This window comes from Nicotiana sylvestris, chromosome 6 (assembly GCF_000393655.2).
Source record: "Nicotiana sylvestris chromosome 6, ASM39365v2, whole genome shotgun sequence".
NCBI classification, from domain to species: Eukaryota; Viridiplantae; Streptophyta; class Magnoliopsida; order Solanales; family Solanaceae; genus Nicotiana; species Nicotiana sylvestris.
In genome coordinates this window covers 31,962,219-31,982,418 of record NC_091062.1, presented here as the reverse complement: position 1 = coordinate 31,982,418, position 20,200 = coordinate 31,962,219, and positions in this window count along the sequence as shown.

The window sequence follows — 20,200 nt, the reverse complement described above, 5'->3', positions numbered from 1 at the left end:
AATGCTGAGGACCCTCACTCTGCCGCTCGGGCACCTAGATCTGCACACAAGGTGCAGGGAGTAACATGAGTACGCCAACTCAGTAAGTAACTAAAGTAAATAAGGTCTGAAAGTAGTAACGAGCAGTTAAAAATCATATAACTGAAGAAACCAACAGGATAACAGGCCAACTTCACAGTTTAAAACCAGTTTCGTCTTAAAATCATCAAATTTCAGTTAAAAACACTTGAAATCATATACTTAGCAATTTTTCCAACAGAGGCTTATTTTAACAGAAGAGTGAAATCAGTAAAAATATCATAACTGGGTCCCTCAGGCAAGGTATCACTTAGAATATGGCCTCTCGGGCAGCCTCTCAGTCACTCGAGACTCAACTGTCGTCACTCAATACTCACTCTCAGCACTGAGGCTCATTAATATCTCATAGTAATAAAAATCATAGTAACCGCTGCGGCGTGCAGCCCGATTCGTAATTTATAGTCGACTACGCTTACTGGGGGTGTACAGACTTCGGAGGGGCTCCTACAGCCCAAGTGTTATACCCCATCCAATATACATATATCGTTGCGACGTGCAGCCCGATCCAGTATATATATATCGCTGCGGTGTGCAACCCGATCCTATATAAGTATCGCTGCTGTGTGCAGCCCGATCCATAATATATACATATAATATCCTCACTATTAGGTTCTCAACCTCTCAGTCATTAACCTCACCTCCTCTCGGGCACAACAATAGAAATTAGGGAACTCAGCCCAAACAGTCCTCACAATTAGAAGTGGAGTGATAAAACTGGTTTTAAACATTTAAACAGGTAAAACATGACTGGGGATATGCTTTCAACAAGTAAAGTGAGGAAAACAGTTAAAATGCCCCTAAGGGTCTCAACAGGTCGGCACAAGGTCCCAAACATGGTATACATCCCATAATATAGTATAAATAACTAAAATATGGAATATCATAAGGTTCCAAATCAAATACGTGGCTTAATAGTCGCTACGGGACGGACCAAGTCATAATCCCTACTGGTGCACGCCCACACGCTCGTCACCTAGCATGTGCATTACCGTATTTATCAAAACAAGTCAAATATCGTGGTTTGTACCCTCAATTCCAGATTTACAATAGTTATTTACCTCAAACCGGTGAAAATACTACTCCGTGATGCCTTTGCCCCTCGAATCGGCCTCCATTCACGTCGAATCTATCCAAAATCAGAATCACGGCGTCAAAATATGCTAAGGGAACGAACCCGAAGCGAAAACAATCAAATAATACCAAAAATCTCGAAATTGGCCAAACTCGACCCCCGAGCCCACGTCTCAAAACTCGATAAAAATTACATCACCGAAATCCTTATCCTCCTACAAGTCTATACATATCAAGAACACTAAAATTGGAGTCCAAATGACCCCTCAAATCCTCATTTAAAGTCTATCAATCTCAAGCCCTAATTCCTAAATTTTAGGCTTAGATTCTATGATTTATTAGGTAGATTTCACAATAGAATCGAGTTTTAAGTCCAAAGTTCTTACCTCCAAATGTTTCCCCTTGAATCCCTCTTCAATCTCCTTCAAAAAACTCCAAAAACGATCAACTATGGAGGAAATAAACCTACATTCGCGGACAAGACGACCTTTTAAACCTTCTGCCTAGGCCTGAAAATCCTTCTTCGCGAACGCGGTCAAAGCCTCGCGTTCGCGAAGCACAACTTAACTTTGACCAATTTTCCTCTTACGCGATCGCTACCAAACCCTCGCGAACGCGATCCTTTACCCAGACGGACCTTCACGAACGCGTTCCATCCATTGCGAATGCAATGAGTTAATTCCACTGAAGCTTAGCCTCTCTTTTCCTTTTATGCGAACGCGACTACACACTCGCGAACGCGATGCACCTACGCCTAGCCCTTCGCGAACGCGGAGATCTTATCACGATCGCGAAGGCTTAATTTCCACCTTCCTCGACTGACCCTTCGCGAACGCAAAGGTCTCTTTTCTGCAGCACTGACCTGCAATTTTCTACAGGTTCCAACTTCATGAATAGGCCCGATAGACCACCCGAAACTCACCCGAGGCCCCCGGGACCTCAACCAAAAGCACCAACACATCCCAAAACCTTATTCAAACTTGTTCCAATCTTCAAAACACCTCAAACAACACCAAATCAACTAAAACACATCGGATTCAAGCCTAAGTTTCTAAAAATCTTCTAAATCCTGCTTTTGATCAAAAACCCGACCAAACCACGTCCGAATAACCTAAAATTTTGCACACACATCCCGAATGACACAACGGAACTAGTGCAACTCTCGGAATTCCATTCCGACCCCTAGATCAAAATCTCACCTACCAACCGGAAATCGCCAAAAATTCACTTTCGCCAATTCAAGTCTAAATCTACTCCAGACCTCCAAAACTCATTCTGATCACACTCCTAAGTCCCAAATTACCTCCCGAAGATAACCGAATTATTGAAACTCACATCTGAGCCCTCTAACACATAAGTCAACATCCGATTGACTTTTCCAACTTAACCTTCCTTAAAAGAGACTAAGTGTCTCAAACCTTACCAAATCCTATCCGAACCCTAACCAATCAACCAGATCACATATAGAACCATTATACAAAGCAATTAGAAGTAGAAATGGGGGAAACAGAGCGGTAACTCATGAGATGACTGGCCGGGTCGTCACATCCTCCCCAATTTAAACAAACGTTCGTCCTCGAATGAGTCAAGAAACATACCTGAAGCCTCAAACAGGTGAGGATATCTGCTCCGCATCTCCCGCTCGGTCTCCCAAGTAGCCTCCTCCACGGGCCGACCTTTCCACTGCGCTTTCACTGAAGCTATATCCTTTGACCTCAACTTTCGAACCTAACGACCCAAAATAGCTTGTGGCTCCACTTCATAAGTCAGATCATCATCCAACTGAACCGTGCTGAAATTCAAAACATGAGACGGATCCCTAATATACTTCCGGAGCATAGAAACATGAAATACCGGATGCACACTCGACAAGCTGGGTGGCAAAGCAAGCTCATAAGCCACCTCCCCAATCCTCCGAAGCACCTCAAAAGGCCCAATGAACCGAGGACTCAATTTTCCTTTTTTCCCAAATCTCATAACACCTTTCATGGGTGAAACCTTCAATAGAACCTTCTCTCCAACCATGTAGGACATATCCTGAACCTTCCTATCAGCATAGCTCTTCTACCTCGACTGCGCTGTACGAAGCCTCTCCTGAATCACCTTCAGCTTTTCTAAAGCACCTGCACCAAGTCTGTCCCCAATAGCCCAGCCTCACCAGTCTCGAACCAACCAACTGGAGATCTACACCGCCTCCCATACAAAGCCTCATACAAAGCCATCTAAATACTCGACTGGTAGCTGTTGTTATAAGCAATCTCTACAAGCGGTAGAAATTGATCCCATGACCCTCCAAAATCAATGACACAAGCACGCAACATATCTTCTAATATCTGAATAGTGCGCTCGGACTGCCCATCCGTCTGAGGGTAAAAAGCTGTACTCAACTCAACCTGAGTACCCAACTCTCACTGCACAGACCTCCAAAACTGCGAAGTAAACTGAGTGCCCCTATATGAAATGATGGAAACTGGGACACCATGCAAACGAACAATCTCCATAATATAGATCGCTGCCAACCGCTCTGAAGAATAGGTAGTACACATAGGAATGAAGTGCGCGGACTTGGTTAGTCGATCCACAATCACCCAAATAGCATCAAACTTTCTCAGAGTCTGTGGAAGTCCAACAACAAAGTCCATAGTGATCCTCTCCTACTTCCACTCGGGAATATCCATCTGCTGAAGCAATCCACCCGGTCTCTAATGCTTATATTTCACCCGTTGACAATTGAGACATCGAGCTACAAATCCCGCAATGTCTTTCTTCATTCTTCTCTACCAATAATGCTGCCTCAAATCCTGGTACATCTTTGCGGCACCCAGATGAATAGAATACCGCGAGCTATGAGCCTCATCCAGGATCAACTCTCAAAGCCCATCCATATTGGGCACACAAATCCGGCCCTGTATCCTCAACACCCCATCATCACCAATAGTCACATCTCTAGCATCATCCTGCTGAACTATGTCCTTAAGGACAAGCAAATGCGGATGATCATACTGGCGCTCTCTGATGCGATCATATAAGGAAGACTGAGAAACCACGCAAGCCAATACCTGACTGGGCTCCGAAACATCTAACCTCATGAACCGATTGGCCAATGCCTGAACATCAACCGCACGAGGTCTCTCCCCAACTGGAATATATGCCAAACTCCCCATACTCACTGCCTTTCGGCTCAAAGCATCAGCCACTATATTGGCCTTCCTTGGATGGTACAATATAGTGATATCATAATCCTTTAGCAACTCCAACCATCTTCGCTGCCTCAAATTAAGATCCTTCTGCTTAAACAAGTGCTGGAGGCTACGATGATTAGTAAACACCTTACATGACACACCATACAAGTAATGCCTCCAAATTTTTAGCGCGTGCACTATGACAGCCAACTCCAAATCATGAACAGGGTAGTTCTTCTCATGGGGCTTCAACTGACGAGAAGCATAAGCAATAACTCTACCCTCATGCATCAACACACAACCAATACCAATCCTCGAAGCATCATAATACATGGTATATGAACCTGAAGCTGATGGCAAAACCAATACTAGAGCTGTGGTCAAAGCTGTCTTGAGTTTTTGAAAGCTCTCCTCACACTCGTCCAACCATACAAATGAAGCACCCTTCTGGGTCAGCTTGGTCAAGGGCGATGCGATAGATGAAAATACCTAAACAAACCGGCGATAATAGCCTACCAAACCAAGAAAGCTGCGAATCTCTGTAGCTGAGGATGGTCTGAGCCAACTCTAAACTGCCTCTATCTTCTTCGGATCAACCTAAATACCCTCGCTGGACACCACGTGCCCCAAGAAAGCTACTGAACTAAGCCAAAACTCACACTTGGAGAATTTTTCATAAAGTTTCTCCTCCCTCAATTTCTATAACACAACTCTCAAATGCTCCACGTGCTCCTCCTGACTATGCGAATACACCAGAATATATCAATCAAGACTATGACAAACGAATCAAGATAAGGCTGGAACACACTGTTCATCAAATGCATGAACGTTATTGGGGCATTGGTCAGCGTAAAAGACATTACCAAGAACTCATAATGACCATATCGGGTCCTGAAAGCTGTCTTAAGAATATCCAAGTCCCTGATCTTCAACTGGTGATAACCCAAACGGAGATCAATCTTGGAGAACACTCTTGCTCCCTGAAGCTGGTCAAACAAATCATCAATGCGAGGCAAGGGATACTTGTTCTTAATTGTTACTTTGTTCAATTGCCTATAATCAATGCACATCCTCATAGTGCCATCCTTCTTCTTCACAAATAGCACCGGCACACCCCAAGGCGACACGCTAGGCCGAATGAACCCCTTATCAAGGAGTTCCCGAAGCTGCTCCTTTAACTCTTTCAGCTCCGCTGGTGCTATACGATACGGCGGAATAGAAATAGGCTGAGTGTCCGGCACCAGATCATTACCAAAATCAATATCCCTGTCCGGTGGCATGCTCGATAGGTCTGTAGGAAACACATCTGGAAAATCCCTCATAACTGGGACAGAATCAATACTGGGAGCCTCAGCTCCAACATCCCTCACAAAGGCTAGGTACGAAAGACATCCCTTCCCAACCATACGCTGGGGCTTCAAGAACGATATCACTCTGTTGGGAACATAATTAGTCAAACCTCGCCACTCTATCCGTGGCACACCCGGTATAACCAATGTGACTGTCTTAGCATGATAGTCCAGAATAGCACGACACGGAGATAGACAATCCATGCCCAAAATGATATCAAAATCCACCATACACAGTAGTAAAAGATCCACTCGGGTCCCCAGACCCCCAATAGTCACCACACACGATTGGTACATACGGTCTACAATAACAGTATCGCCCACTGGAGTATATATATGAACAGGTGAAACAAGAGACTCACGGGGCATATCCTGATAACGGGCAAAGTATGATGACACATAAGAAAAGGTGGAACCAGGATAAAATAATACAGAGGCATCTCTGTGGCAGACTGAAACAATACCTGAAATTATGGCATCTAAAGCAACAACATCTGGTCTACCCGGAAGAGCATAGAAAGGGGCCTGACCACCACCTGATCGACCTCCCCCTCTAGGACAACCCCTGGTTGACTGACCTCCACCCCTAGCTGGCTGGGCGGATGGTGAAGTAACTGGGGCAGAAGTCGAGGGCTGACCCCTCTACTGAGACTGACCATCATGAAGACGAGGACACTGCCTCCTCATATGCCCAAACTCTTCGCACTCATAACAACTCCTCGGTGCTGGAGATGGGGACTAAAGGGAAACCCTGACACCAAAATGTCCAGTAGAAGGGCCTGACATGGAAGAACCCTAAACTGATGGAGCACGGGACGAACTCTGGGCTGGAAGGGCACTAAGTGATGAGTGGCCCTGATGAGAACTGTGAGAACCATGACCCGATGATGCCTCATGATAACCTAGGCGAGCTGAATGAGCCTGTTTGAATGGGCGGCCTCTGCCATGTTGGAACTAACCCCTCGAAGGAGCACCACTAAAGCTACCAGATCCCCGAGGCCTCTTGGCCTCCCTCTCCTCTCGCTCCTGGCGGCAAACTGACTCAATCTCACGGGAGATGTCAACAACCTCCTCGAAAGTAGCACCTGTCACCCTCTCCCTAGTCATGAGAATACGAAGATGATATGTGAGACCATCAACAAATCTCATAATCCTCTCTCAATCTGTGGGAACCAACCAAACCACATGGTGGGCTAACTCGGAGAACCGCATCTCATATTGCATCACAGTCATCTCTCCCTGATGCAACTGCTCAAACTGCATGCACAGATCCTCTCTTTGAGACTGTGGCACATACTTCTCCAGAAAGAGAACAGAGAACTGCTGCCAAGTAAGGGGCGCTGCACCAACAAGCCTACGCCTCTCATACACCTCCCACCAAGTGAAGGCAGCCCTAGAAAACTGAAAGGTGGTTAAAGCTACACCACTGGTCTTTAGGATCCCTGCTGTACGAAGCATCATCTGGCACTTATCCAAGAACCCCTGGACATCCTCGCCCTCTACACCGCTAAAAGTCAGAGGCTTGAGTCTACCAAACCTCTCTAGTCGTCTGGCATAACGAGTACCACAAACTCCTAAGCTGGTGCAACTGGCTAGGCTGGAGGTGCCCTTGGTGTCTGGAGTCCCTGCATAACCTGCTCAGGTGTGCGAGCAACGAGAGTCTGGGTGCCTCTCCCGGCCTGAGAAGTAGCTGCGGCCGTAGTAACTGAGACCGCCTGAGCCAAATCGGTACACACTGATAAGATCTGAGCTAAAGTTTCCTAAAGGCCTGGAATCACAATGGGCACAACTGGTGCCTGAGCTGGTGCCGCTGTATCATCCACAACTGGGACCTGATCTTGAACTGGGGCAACTGGTGGATCTGCAGGTGCTGCCCTAGCTGCTCTGCCCCTACCATGGCCTCAACCGCATCCTCGGCCTCTGGTGGCCCCAACTGGTGGAACTGGTGGTCGTCCACCCTGTCCGGTAGCATGTGTCCTCACTATCTGTGAGAGAATGGAATAATAGAAGTTTAGTATTCGGATCAACAAGTTCGCATGACAAGAATTTCAAGAATATGAAGATTTTCCTGAAGGTTCTGTAGCCTCTCGAGGATAAATACAAACGTCTTCGTACCGATCCGCGAGACTCCATTAAACCGGCTCATGACTCGTGAGACCTATGTAACCTAGGCTCTGATACTAACTTGTCACGACCCCCCAAATACCAGTCGTGATGGCGCCTATCATATTACTAGGCAAGCTAACCAATCAATGAATCACAACCCCTTTTCCTTTAACAATAAGCCATTTTCTAACACAGGTTTTAAATACCAAATTTCATTATAAACGTTTAAAGCAATAGAAAATATGCGGAAGTCAAATAAACAGGAAACTACACAGCCCCGCAATCTGGTGTCACGAGTCTAGAGCCTCTAAATATACAAATCTGACCTTCTAATACATAGCAAGTCTAAAATGCAGGGAAAACAAGGATAAGAGGAAGAAAGCAAGGCTGCGGATGCCATGCAGCTACCTTGCAGTCTCCGGCAAACTCTGACAATGCTGAGGACCCTCACTCTGCCGCTCGGGCACCTGGATCTGCACACAAGGTGCAGGGAGTAACGTGAGTACGCCAACTCAGTAAGTAACTAAAGTAAATAAGGTTTGAAAGTAGTGACGAGCAGTTAAAAATCATATAACTGAAGAAAACAATAGGATAACAGGTCAACTTCATAGTTTAAAACTAGTTTCATCATAAAATCATCAAATTTCAGTTAAAAACACTTGAAATCATATACTTAGCAATTTTTCCAATAGAGGCTTATTTTAACAGAAGAGTGAAATCAGTAAAAATATCATAACTGGGCCCCTCGGGCAAGGTATCACTCAGAATATGGTCTCTCGGGCAGCCTCACAGTCACTCGTGACTCAACTCTCATCACTCAGTACTCACTCTCAGCACTCAGGCTCATTAATATCTCATAGTAATAGAAATTATAGTAACTGCTACGGCGTGCAGCCCGATCCGTAATTTATAGTCGACTACGCTCACTGGGGTGTACAGACTCCGGAGGGGCTCCTACAACTCAAGCGTCATATCATTGCGGCGTACATCCCGATCCAATATATATATCGTTGCGGCGTGCAGCCCGATCCAGTATATATATATATATGCGGCGTGCAGCCCGATCCTATATAAGTATCGCTGCGGCTTGCAACCCGATCCATAATATATATGTATATAATATCCTCACTATTAGGTTCTCAACCTCTCTCAGTCATTAACCTCACCGCCTCTCGGGCACAACAACAGAAATTAGGTTACTCAGCACAAACAGTCCTCACAATTAGAAGTGGAGTGATAAAACCGGTTTTAAACATTTAAATAGGTAAAATATGACTGAGGATATGCTTTCAACAAGTAAAGTGAGGAAAATAGTGAAAATGCCCCTAAGGGTCTCAACAAGTCGGCACAAGGCCCCAAACATGGCATACAACCCATAATATAGTATAAATAGCTAAAACATGGAATATCATAAGGTTCCAAATCAAATACGTGGCTTAATAGTCACTACGGGACGGACCAAGTCACAATCCCTACCGGTGCACGCCCACACGCTCGTTACCTAGCATGTGCATCACCGTATTTATCAAAACAAGTTAAATACCGGGGTTTGTACCCTCAGTACCAGATTTACAATGGTTACTTACCTCAAACCGGTGAAATACTACCCCACAACACCTTTGCCCCTCGAATCGGCCTCTACTCGCATCGAATCTATCCAAAATCAGAATCACGACGTCAAAATATGCTAAGGGAACGAACCCCAAGCGAAAACAATCAAATAATACCAAAAATCTCGAAATTGGCCAAACCCGACCCCCGGGCCCACGTCTCGAAACTCGATAAAAATCACATCACCGGAATCCTTATACTCCCACAAGTCTATTCATATCAAGAACATTGAAATAGGAGTCCAAATGACATCTCAAATCCTTTTTTAAAGTCTATCAATCTCAAGCCCTAATTCCTAAATTTTAGGCTTAGATTCCATGACTTATTAGGTAGGTTTCACAATAGAATTGAGTTTTAATTCCAAAGTTCTTACCTTCAAATGTTTCCCCTTTAATCTCTCTTCAATCTCCTTCAAAAAACTCAAAAAACGACCAACTATGGAGGAAATAAACCCTACATTCACGGACAAGATGACCTTTTAAACCTTCTGCCCAGGCCTGAAAATCCTTCTTCGCGAACGCGATCAAAGCCTCGCGTTCGCGAAGCACAACTTAACTTTGACCAATTTTCCTCTTATGTGATCACGACCAAACCCTCGCGAACGCGATGCTTTACCTAGACGGACCTTCGCGAACGCGTTCCATCCATCGCGAATGCGATGAGTTAATTCCACTGAAGCCCAGCCTCTCTTTTCCTTCTATGCGAACATGACTACACACTGCGAATGCGATACACCTATGCCCAGCCCTTCGTGAACATGGAGACCTTATCGCGATTGCGAAGGCTTCATTTCCACCTTCCTCGACTGACCCTTCGCGAACGCGAGGGCCCTCTCGCGAACGCGAGGGCCCTCTCGCGAACGTGAAGCTTTATTTTCTGCAGCACTGACCTGCAATTTTCTGTAGGTTCCAACTTCATGAATTGGCCCGATAGACCACCCGAAACTCACCCGAGGCCCCCAAGACCTCAACCAAAGGCACAAACACATTCCAAAACCTTATTCAAACTTGTTCCAATCTTCAAAACACCTCAAACAACACCAAATCAACTAAAACACATCGGATTCAAGCCTAAGTTTCTAAAATCTTCCAAATTTCGCTTTTGATCAAAAACCTGACCAAACCTTGTCTGAATAACCTGAAATTTTGCACACACATCCCAAATGACACAACGGAGCTAGTGTAACTCTTGGAATTCCATTCTGACCCCTAGATCAAAATCTCACCCACCAACCGGAAATCGCCAAAAATCCACTTTCGCCAATTCAAGCCTAAATCTACTTCGGACTTCCAAAACTCATTCCGATCGCGCTACTAAGTCTCAAATAACCTCCCGAAGCTAACCGAATCATCGGAACTCACATCCGAGTCCTCTAACACATAAGTCAACATTCGATTGACTTTTCCAACTTAACCTTCCTTAAATAGACTAAGTGTCTCAAACCTTACCAAATCCTTTCTGAACCCTAACCAATCAACCCGATCACATATAGAACCATTATAAAAAGCAATTAGAAGCAAAAATAGGGGAAACAAAATGGTAACTCATGAGACGACTGGCCGGGTCGTCACAAAGTGGCCATGGAAAGACTCCAGATCGATGACCTGGTTTAAGATGATTGAGCTAGACAATTTTTTGGCTTTTCTTAAATTGGGTTAAGATTAGTGTTTACCGTGAAAATGGTTATAACAATTAAATTTGATTTTATAGTTTTAAAAATACGTGATTTATTTTTATGCTAGTTGTTAGGCAATGAGCGCTAAGTGAAAGACTAGAAAGCAAGGTTAAAGCTTAGAGACGATTTGATAATCGAACCGAGTGGCTGGAGATCGGGGCCTAGAACTTTCTTATTCGGGGCCTCGTGGTCGAGTCTGATGCCACGCCGAGGGTGGTCGATGGACGACTCACAGTTATAATAAAATCAAAGATGGCTCTTTATGGCTAATAATAAGCAATAAATGAGGAACAATGTATAGAACACAATAAATATGAATAATGAATGAAGTAATAAGATCAGGAGAGTATGTTAGAAAGTAGAGATAATAATAATAATAATAATAATTATTATTATTGTTATTGTTATTGTCCTTTTTAATGTATTTCGCCTCGCGGCGAGTAAGAGATCATAACAAGAACAAAAAAGCAGTTGCATGGATCTTGATTTACAATAGTAATAGATGATATGCCTTTTTAATTTTATATTTTTCATGAGGTTCTTATGTTCTTTAAGAAAATTATGAACGAGGGAGCTTCAATATAATTTTATTTATTTACTGCGTAAAATGTATGATCATTTTTTATTTCAATATTTTGTGATTTACTTATAAATTCTTTAAAGTAAAAAATTTCATATTTATAAAATCTAATAAATCAAGTCATCAGTTTTCAACTTTGGCTAAATATTAAACACACTTAACTGCTAACCAAAATACGCGTAAGTGTCTTTTAGTAAGTAAAGAGTGGAGAAGACAATAAAATAAAATTATCATAGTCAATGACACGTCAGAAGTTCAAGTAAATCAATCATATCAGACATTGTTAAGTAATACATTAAACTTGCATTACTAAACGATGCCTTTTATATTTATTTACACATGTGCTTCTACTATATACATAAGTTCTTACCATCGCGGTGAGATTCGAATAATATATTGGAAATTATGGATACATAGTTTAAGAAATACTTACTATTTTCTTTTCAACACCTTTTGTTCAACTTTTTCTACACCTAGATTCGTGCTAGAATGGTTGGAAAACTTAAACAAACAATTCACTTGTGCATGCTCTTCTACCTATTTAATTATATCAAAATTATAATAGTACTTTCTGCTCCTTACAACTTAATTTTAAAACTTATTACAAAACATACGTTTTAAAACTTTTACCGTTCTTCCCTTTTTCCACTACCTTTGTTTTCAAAATTACAAACATCTTTCATGCGCAAAAAATGCCTAACAGTTCTGACCAAAAAATTAATAAAAATTGCCTAACAGTTTTCTACTCTGGGTTAGGAAAGTTCTATTACTAGTAATAAATACAAACATATTTAATGAGAGGGAAATTGGCTTATTTGAGAGATAAATAGAATTGGCTAGGAGGACGAAAACTGAGCATTTTGATTTTTGGATAAATCTTCGCATAGAGGGTGTCAAACAGTTAGACCAATTCAATGAATACATGATATACATCTTCACATACACACTTATCACTAAACTATGGTTCATTAATACACATTCTCACGTTAATTCATGACTTATCATTGTAAACTAGTATATATGATATGATCTAAATATCGAATATGAATGAGTTTTTACTTGAGCGAGCAGAAATATATTTTCAAGATAGTTTGGGAAATTTGCTTCTTCTTTTTTCCCCCTTCTATCCTCCCAATTTTTAGTTCAAGTTGAAATCATTCAACAGTTGGTTACATGATTATCATAAGATGTGTCACAAAGGGCACATTGGTTCCCTAAGTTTGCCAACAGTTGCCAAGCTTCAAAAGATAGTAATTTTTCATCAATAGTAAGTTCAAGTCTTTCCCTATCCACAAAACATATTACATCACTTGGAGGTCTAACAAAAACTTTTTTTACTGCTCCCCTAATCATTACTTCTTCCAGCTGCTCCAAAAACTTGACTTCCCATATTCAGGCACTTTTTTGCTAGTTGATGAGTTGTCCTATTCCCCTGCCTGAAGGTGTGCTGGAGGATAACCTTCTGCCGGTGCATTAACCACCTGCAATCATTCGTAACCTTATTAAATAAATTATTACCTTTATGTATTAACTGTATTACCTCTGTGCAATCTGTCTCTATTTCAAGTGGGAATAGATTCCAATCCGTTGATGTTCTGAGACCTTCTCTTAAGGCTTTCAATTCTGCTGCTAGTGAACCATTTGCATGAGTTGATTTTGTAAAACCAACCACCCAATTACCATTGGCATTCCTGAAAACACCACCTAAGCCACAACTTTGATTATAGTTATTGAAATGGCATCAACATTTAGTTTAAACCAACCCTTTGGAGGTTTTTGCCAATTGATTTTAATGAGTAATTTCGAAGGGTTTATAGAGAGTTTTTCCGTGAGTAATTTGAATTCTATAGCCCTCTGCATAATAAGAGAATCAGTGATAGGGTTGGTAGTGTTATTATGGTTATTATTATTTCTATTTATCCAAATGTGCCAAATAATAAAGGAAAAATAGGGTTCCAGTTTAAGTATGTGTTATTAAGAGGATAGTTAAGGTCTCTTACTTGGATAAGCCAGTGTTTACCATTTAAACTATTGTGGATTTGCCATCAAAGGCAAGCCCATAATTTTTTGACGGCTTTGCGTTCTAGAAAAATATGTTTTATGGATTCTTTATTAGGACATTTACAGATGGGACAATAAGGGTCAATGTTTAGCCCAATTTGTGAAAGGGATTTCCTGCAGGGGATTCGATCATGAAGACATTTTCATAAAAAATATTTTATTTTATTGGGGCAGTCTAGTTTCCAAATTCAGTCAAATTCTATGTCAGAGTTTTTTTGGTGTTTCTAGAAGAGTATAACAAGACCTAGTAGTGAACACACCCTTTATGTTGAGTGACCAAATAGGTAAATCATTAGAGGGCCCTTGAGACGAATTTTGACCTTTGTGATATTAGCTAATAGTCCCGGAGGAAGAGGAAATGATAGGCCATCCATGTTCCAATTGCAACCATCAAAGATATCTCTAATTTTTGTCGTAGTATCCCTAGTGGAGGGTGGACCTATCACACTTTTTCTTAGGTTACCAAATTTGGGGATCCAATTTGTTTCCCATATGTTAAGATTGGAGTGAAGGTGGGGGGACCATATTATACCCTTAGAGAAAATTTCCTAACCTTTGCAAATACTTTTCCAAACGAAGGAACACCTATTTATGGTACTAGTACAATAGTATGAAATGATAAGCTTGGCCCAAGGAATTATGGCATTTGTGAGAAGTCTCCAACTTAGGCTAGCTAAGGTGCACAAATTTTTATTCAAAGCATTATGGATACCTAAGCCACCATTAGGTTTAGGCTGGCAAAGGGTAGACTAGTTGACTAGGTGAATTTTCCTTTTTTCTATTGAGCTACCCCATATAAAGTCTCTTTAGACTTTGTCAATTTCTTTTAGGGTTTGCTTGGGAAGAAGGGTGTATTGCATGTAGTGGTTGAGTATAGAATTTAGGCATGATGTTGCAAGTGTTGTTCTTCCTGCCAGATTAAAGAACTTTATTTTCCAGGAGGCAAGTTTGGTTCTCATCTTGTCGATTAGGAGTTAATGGTCCCTAGGCTTTGGACTATGGTTTAAGATAGGAAAACCTAGGTAGGTGCCAAAATTAGTACTTTTTTTGATACCTAACATAGTGGTAATATCTCTAATGAGAGTATGATTACAATTTTGGGAGAAGAGTATTTTTAATTTTTTAATATTGATACATTGACCTGGTAGGGAACAAAATTGGTCAAGGACATATTTAATGGCTTGACATGATTTATTATTTGCTTTAGCCATTAGGGTAAGATCGTCTGCAAATAATAAATGAGAGAGTTTTGGGCTTCTATTTCCTAAGGATATGGGATCCCAATTTTTAGTATCCACTTGGTGCTCTATGTATAATGAGCATTTCCAAGCAGAGAATAAAGATATATGGAGAAATGGGGTCTCCTTTTCTTATTCCCCTACTTGGCTCAAAATAATTTGTGATGGATCCGTTTACTAAAATTGCTATACTACTAGTTGAGATGCAGCTCAGTAACAATTTAGAAAATTTGGATGGGAATTTAAAGTAATCAAGAGTGTGACGAACAAAAGACCATTCTAAACGATCGAATGCCTTTTCTAGATCAATTTTTAGAATCATATGGCCCTGCTTTCCTTTTAATTTATTAAATTTAGAAACCAGTTCCTGGATGATAATGGCATTATCAGACGCTCTTCTATTTTTCATGAAGCTAGCATGATATAGACTGATTAATTAATCTAGGAATAGTTTAAGACGGTTTGCAAGGATCTTAGTAATTAGCTTGTAGATAGTATTGCATAATCCAATAGGCCTGAAGTTTTTAATGTTGTTGGCATTGTGGATTTTAGGAATAAAGGAAGAGAAAGGTTTTGTTAATTTCAGAAGGGGTTTCTTGGTTGTTGAAAATGTCATGACAAAGGTTACAAACTGATTGACCTATGTGATTCCAATATTTTTTGAAGAAAAAAGGATGTAGACCATCTAGACCAGGAGATTTAAAGGATTTGAACGAAAAAATAGCTCTTTTAATCTCAAAGTCTAGAAGGGGAGAATCTAGATTGCCTAGGTTGATTTTATTACAATTAAAATAATGATTTAGGGGGTTAGCCCAGCTAGTTTTTGAGTGAGAAGTGGTAAAAGTAAAGGTAAAATAATTATGAACATGAGACATAATCAGATTATGATCATTAATCCAATTACCAACATCATCTTTGAAGAAATTAATTTTGTTTCTTCTTTTCCTATTGGTGGCTGAGACATAGAAGAATTTTGTATTTGTGTCTCCTTTATTTAGCCACAAGACTCTGGACCTTAGTTTCCAATAATTTTCCTCAATTTTTAGAATGTCACTGCATTCATTTTTAAGATCTAATTCTAAATTATGAAGGAAAGTACTAGTAGTATAACTATTGGAAGTTTGGATACATTGGAGTCTAGCTAGTAATTTTTTCTTCCTTACCATAATATTACCAAAGGTGCTATTTTTCCAGGGTTTTAATTTTTCCACAAAGTTAAGGCTGGCTTTGAAGTAGTCACTACCATACCAAATATTTTTCATTATAGTCCAGAATTCTGGATGTTTACACCAAAAAGTCTCTAGTCTAAAAGGTATTTTATGAAGAGACCTATTTTTAGGAATTAATTCTATAAGAATAGGATTATGGTCAGAGTGGGTTCTAGGCAGGTGGATTATTGAGCTTTTAGGGAAGAGTTCAATCCACTCCTCATTTCCAAAAACTTTATCTAATCTTTCCATTATAAGACCTTTTTTATTATGCCTGTTGTTTGTCCAAGTGTGTTTACTACCTTTAAAACCTAGATCGAGCAAGTTATACTTATTGATTTTTGACCATATGTACCTAGCTCTACTATCCTTAATAGGTTTACCACCAAATTTTTCACTAGCGGCTAGAATATCATTAAAGTCACCTCCTACTAGCCAAGACCCTTTATAAGAGTTGCTAATATTTTCTAGATGCTCCCACATTATATTTCTCTTGTAGACACAAGTACTAGCATATATAGAAGTAAAAAGCCAAGGTTTACGTATAGGAAGTACCTCTATGGTTGCATGGATTTCTTGGTTCCTATGTACTGCATTGTGAACATTGATTACTTCATCATTCCACATCATAACCATGCCTCCTGACTGACCCTCCGAAGGAACTTCAATCATCTCCGTGAACCCAAAGTCATTAAGCAAGGCTACATGGTTAACCATTCTTATTTCCAACAGTGTCACCATGCAAGGACTATGAGTATCAATCATTTCCCTAAAATTTCTCTTGAAATTTTCATTGTTCCCTCCCCCTATATTCCAAATTATAAAATTTGTAGGATGGTTCATTGGTAGATTAACTTCTAGATTTGTCCTCTCTCCATTCTTCCTTACCCTCCCCCGAAAAAATACAGGGTTTCTTCTCATTGAAGGTACTAGGATCATCGCTTTGTTGCCCATTGTTGGATCGTGTGGTGGACGGATGTCCATCGAGCACTTGTATAGGGCTAACGGGCAGCTGAGCACATGCCTCTTCTCGTGCCTCTCTGTGAAGAGAATTTTTTTTATTCCCTCTAGGTTTGAGAGTTCTAGGACTTGCCCTAAGTTTAGGTTTAGAGGGACATCGTCCTCCTCCATTTCTACTTCTAATAGACCAGATATTTGGTCTGCCCGACGATGTTATGGATTTATTGGAGGGGGTACCGGTGGGTTTGGAATCTGCTGGTTCCCCTGGTTGATGTCCCAAGGAAGAAAGATGGGATTGAGATGGGTTTACATCTCCGAGGGGAAGAAGGAAGGTCCAAGGGAGTATTTTGAGGGTTTATGGGATTGAACTGGGGTGGCATGCTCCATTGCGTTCTCATGACCTGAGCTATTTGAGGGTTTAATGATGGTGCCATTGGATGAATGATGTTGTTTAGCCAAACTTGGTTTAGATAGTTGTTCATGGCTAACCTCGTTCCTTCTGTTATGAGTTGTGCTAGACATTGGGTATTGTGGAGGATTACTATTGCCTCTTGACCATTGATTAGGATCGTGAAGAATATTGCATGGCCCATGAGGCCTAGCTCTATCCAACTGGTAGGATGATAGTCTTGCGTTTGAGGGGGTTGGGCATAAATTATCTGAGGGTGTTCCTTAGGGTGAATGGGTGGAATGTTTTCCATGTTGAGAGGTATGTGTTGGCATAGAATTTGAATTAGACGGTTCCTTCTTCGTAGGGATGATGGAATCCTTGGCATTTTGGATAGGATAAGGAGTACTTAATGAACTAAGAGTAGGTGTGGGGATGATGTTAATGGAGGGGAGGGGCGGATTGGTGTAAGAATCAATGATTGAGCATTCCAGTTTTGTGTCTTTTAGTTGCTCAATGTCTTGATATATAGGACTATTGGTTGCTTCTTTTTGGTTTTCTAAGGGTGTGGCCATTTGGCTTCCCTATTCTTCTTCCATTGCCATTTGTCAACCATGCGGTGGGATGGTGAATTTGTCAAATCTTAAGGAAGGATTTTGTTGATATCCTTCGTATAACACTAGATTTTGGAAAGATTTTTGCTTTGGGGGGGGGGGGAGTAAAGTGTAACGACCCGGCCGGTCGTTTTAAGAATTAACGCCCCGATTCCCTATTAACTGCTTTCCCCGTATTTGTTTCTTCTATTTTGACTCACCGGGATATTTGGTTTGGAGTTTTGGAGTGTTTTGGGACACTTAGTCCCTAAATGAGAGCTTAAGCTTTAGAATTTGGACCGTAATCGGAGCAGTGTGAAGACGGCCTCAGAATGGAATTTCATCGGTTCTGTTAGCCCCGTTGGGTGATTTCGGGCTTAGGGGTGTGTTCGGATTGTGTTTTGGAGGTCCATAGCTTATTTAGGCTTGAAATGCCGAAAGTTGAATTTTTGAAGTTTTCGGTTCGGTAGTGAGATTTTGATATCAGGGTCAGAATGGAATTTCGGAAGTTAGACTAGCTCCGTAGTGTTAAATGTGACGTGCTTGCAAAATTTCAGGTTATTCGGGCGAGGTTTGATAGACCTTTTGATCAAAAGCGTAATTTGAGAGTTTTTGGAGTTCTTAGGCTTGAATCCGATGTTAAATTGGTGTTTTGATATTGTTTTGAGTGTTCTGAGGATTGGAACAAATTTGAATGATGTTTTAGGATTGGTTGGAATGTTTGGTTGAGGTCCCGGGGGCCTCGGGTGTATTTCAGATGCTCAATGGATCATTTTTGGAACATAGGAAATTGTAGAAAAAGTTGCAGCAGTCAGTTCTAGTTTCCTTCTTCGCGTTCGCGAGTGGGGTCTCGCGTTCGTGAAGAGGAGCTGGGGTTGGTGAAGGGTTAACGCTTTGCATTCGCGAAGGTACTCCGGCATTCGCGAGGCTGTGGGATCTTATACCTACGTGTTCGCGAAGGTCGTTCCGCGTTCGCGTAGGAGGAGGAGGTTGGTCATTACGATCGCGACTTGGGCATCGCGATTGCGAAAGAGGAAAGCTGGACCAAGCGGAGTTGTGCTCCGCGAACGCGAGGGTCCTTCCGCATTCGCGAAGAAGGAAATAGCTGGGAAGATTTTAAAAACCCAAAATCGAGGGTTTAAGCCATAATTCATATTTTGGACTTGGGAGCTTGGGAAATTGCAATTTTTGAAGAGATTTTAACCTGGGCGATTTAGGTAAGTAATTCCTACTCGGTTTAGACTAACTTCCATGAATCTATACTTAAATCCATCCTTTAATTTCGAATTTATGGTGGAAAATTGGAGGAAAGTTCTTAGACCTAAATTTCGAGTTTTGATTGGGGATTTAACTTTGGATTTGGAAAATTTTTGTATGGTTAGACTCGTGAGAGTATGAGGATTTTGAAAATATAAATTTTATCCGATTCCGAGACGTCAACTCGGAGGGCATTTTGGTCATTTTACTTAATTTCGCGTATTAGCTTAGAATTTATTTGTGGAATCAGTTACTTGAAGTTATATTTACATTACGCAATTGAATTGAATAGATTTAGCCATTTGGAGTTGAGTATTCGTGGCAAGAATGTGATTTCAAGTTGATTTTGAGCTGGTTCGAAGCAAGTGGCTTGTCTAACCTTGTGTGGAGGAACTCCTCTTAGGAATTGGTATTATTGATATTTCAAATGCCTTGTACGTGAGGTGACGAGTGCGTACTTGTGTTAATTGTTGATAAATCCGGTTTTCATTAAGTAATTATAATTGTGTTTTCCTTCCTGTTTATACTACTTGAAATTTAAGCCTGTTGTTAGCTTAGGGAAGCATGTCTATTCGACTTATTTACTTTACTTGCTCAAACTGCTTTATTTGGATTATGTGCAGCATGCTAGGTTAGAAATACATGTTTTACCTTGGTGTGGAATTTGAATCAAATTGTCTATCCTTCGTGTTGTTGCTGTGTCTTTACTTTGGGACTACGAGACGGTATCCCGGGATATCCCCCCTGCCTGTTTATATTTGGGACTACGGATCGGTATTCCAGGAGATCACCCTGCACTTTTATATTGGAACTACGGGACTGCACCTGGTAGATTCCCCATGT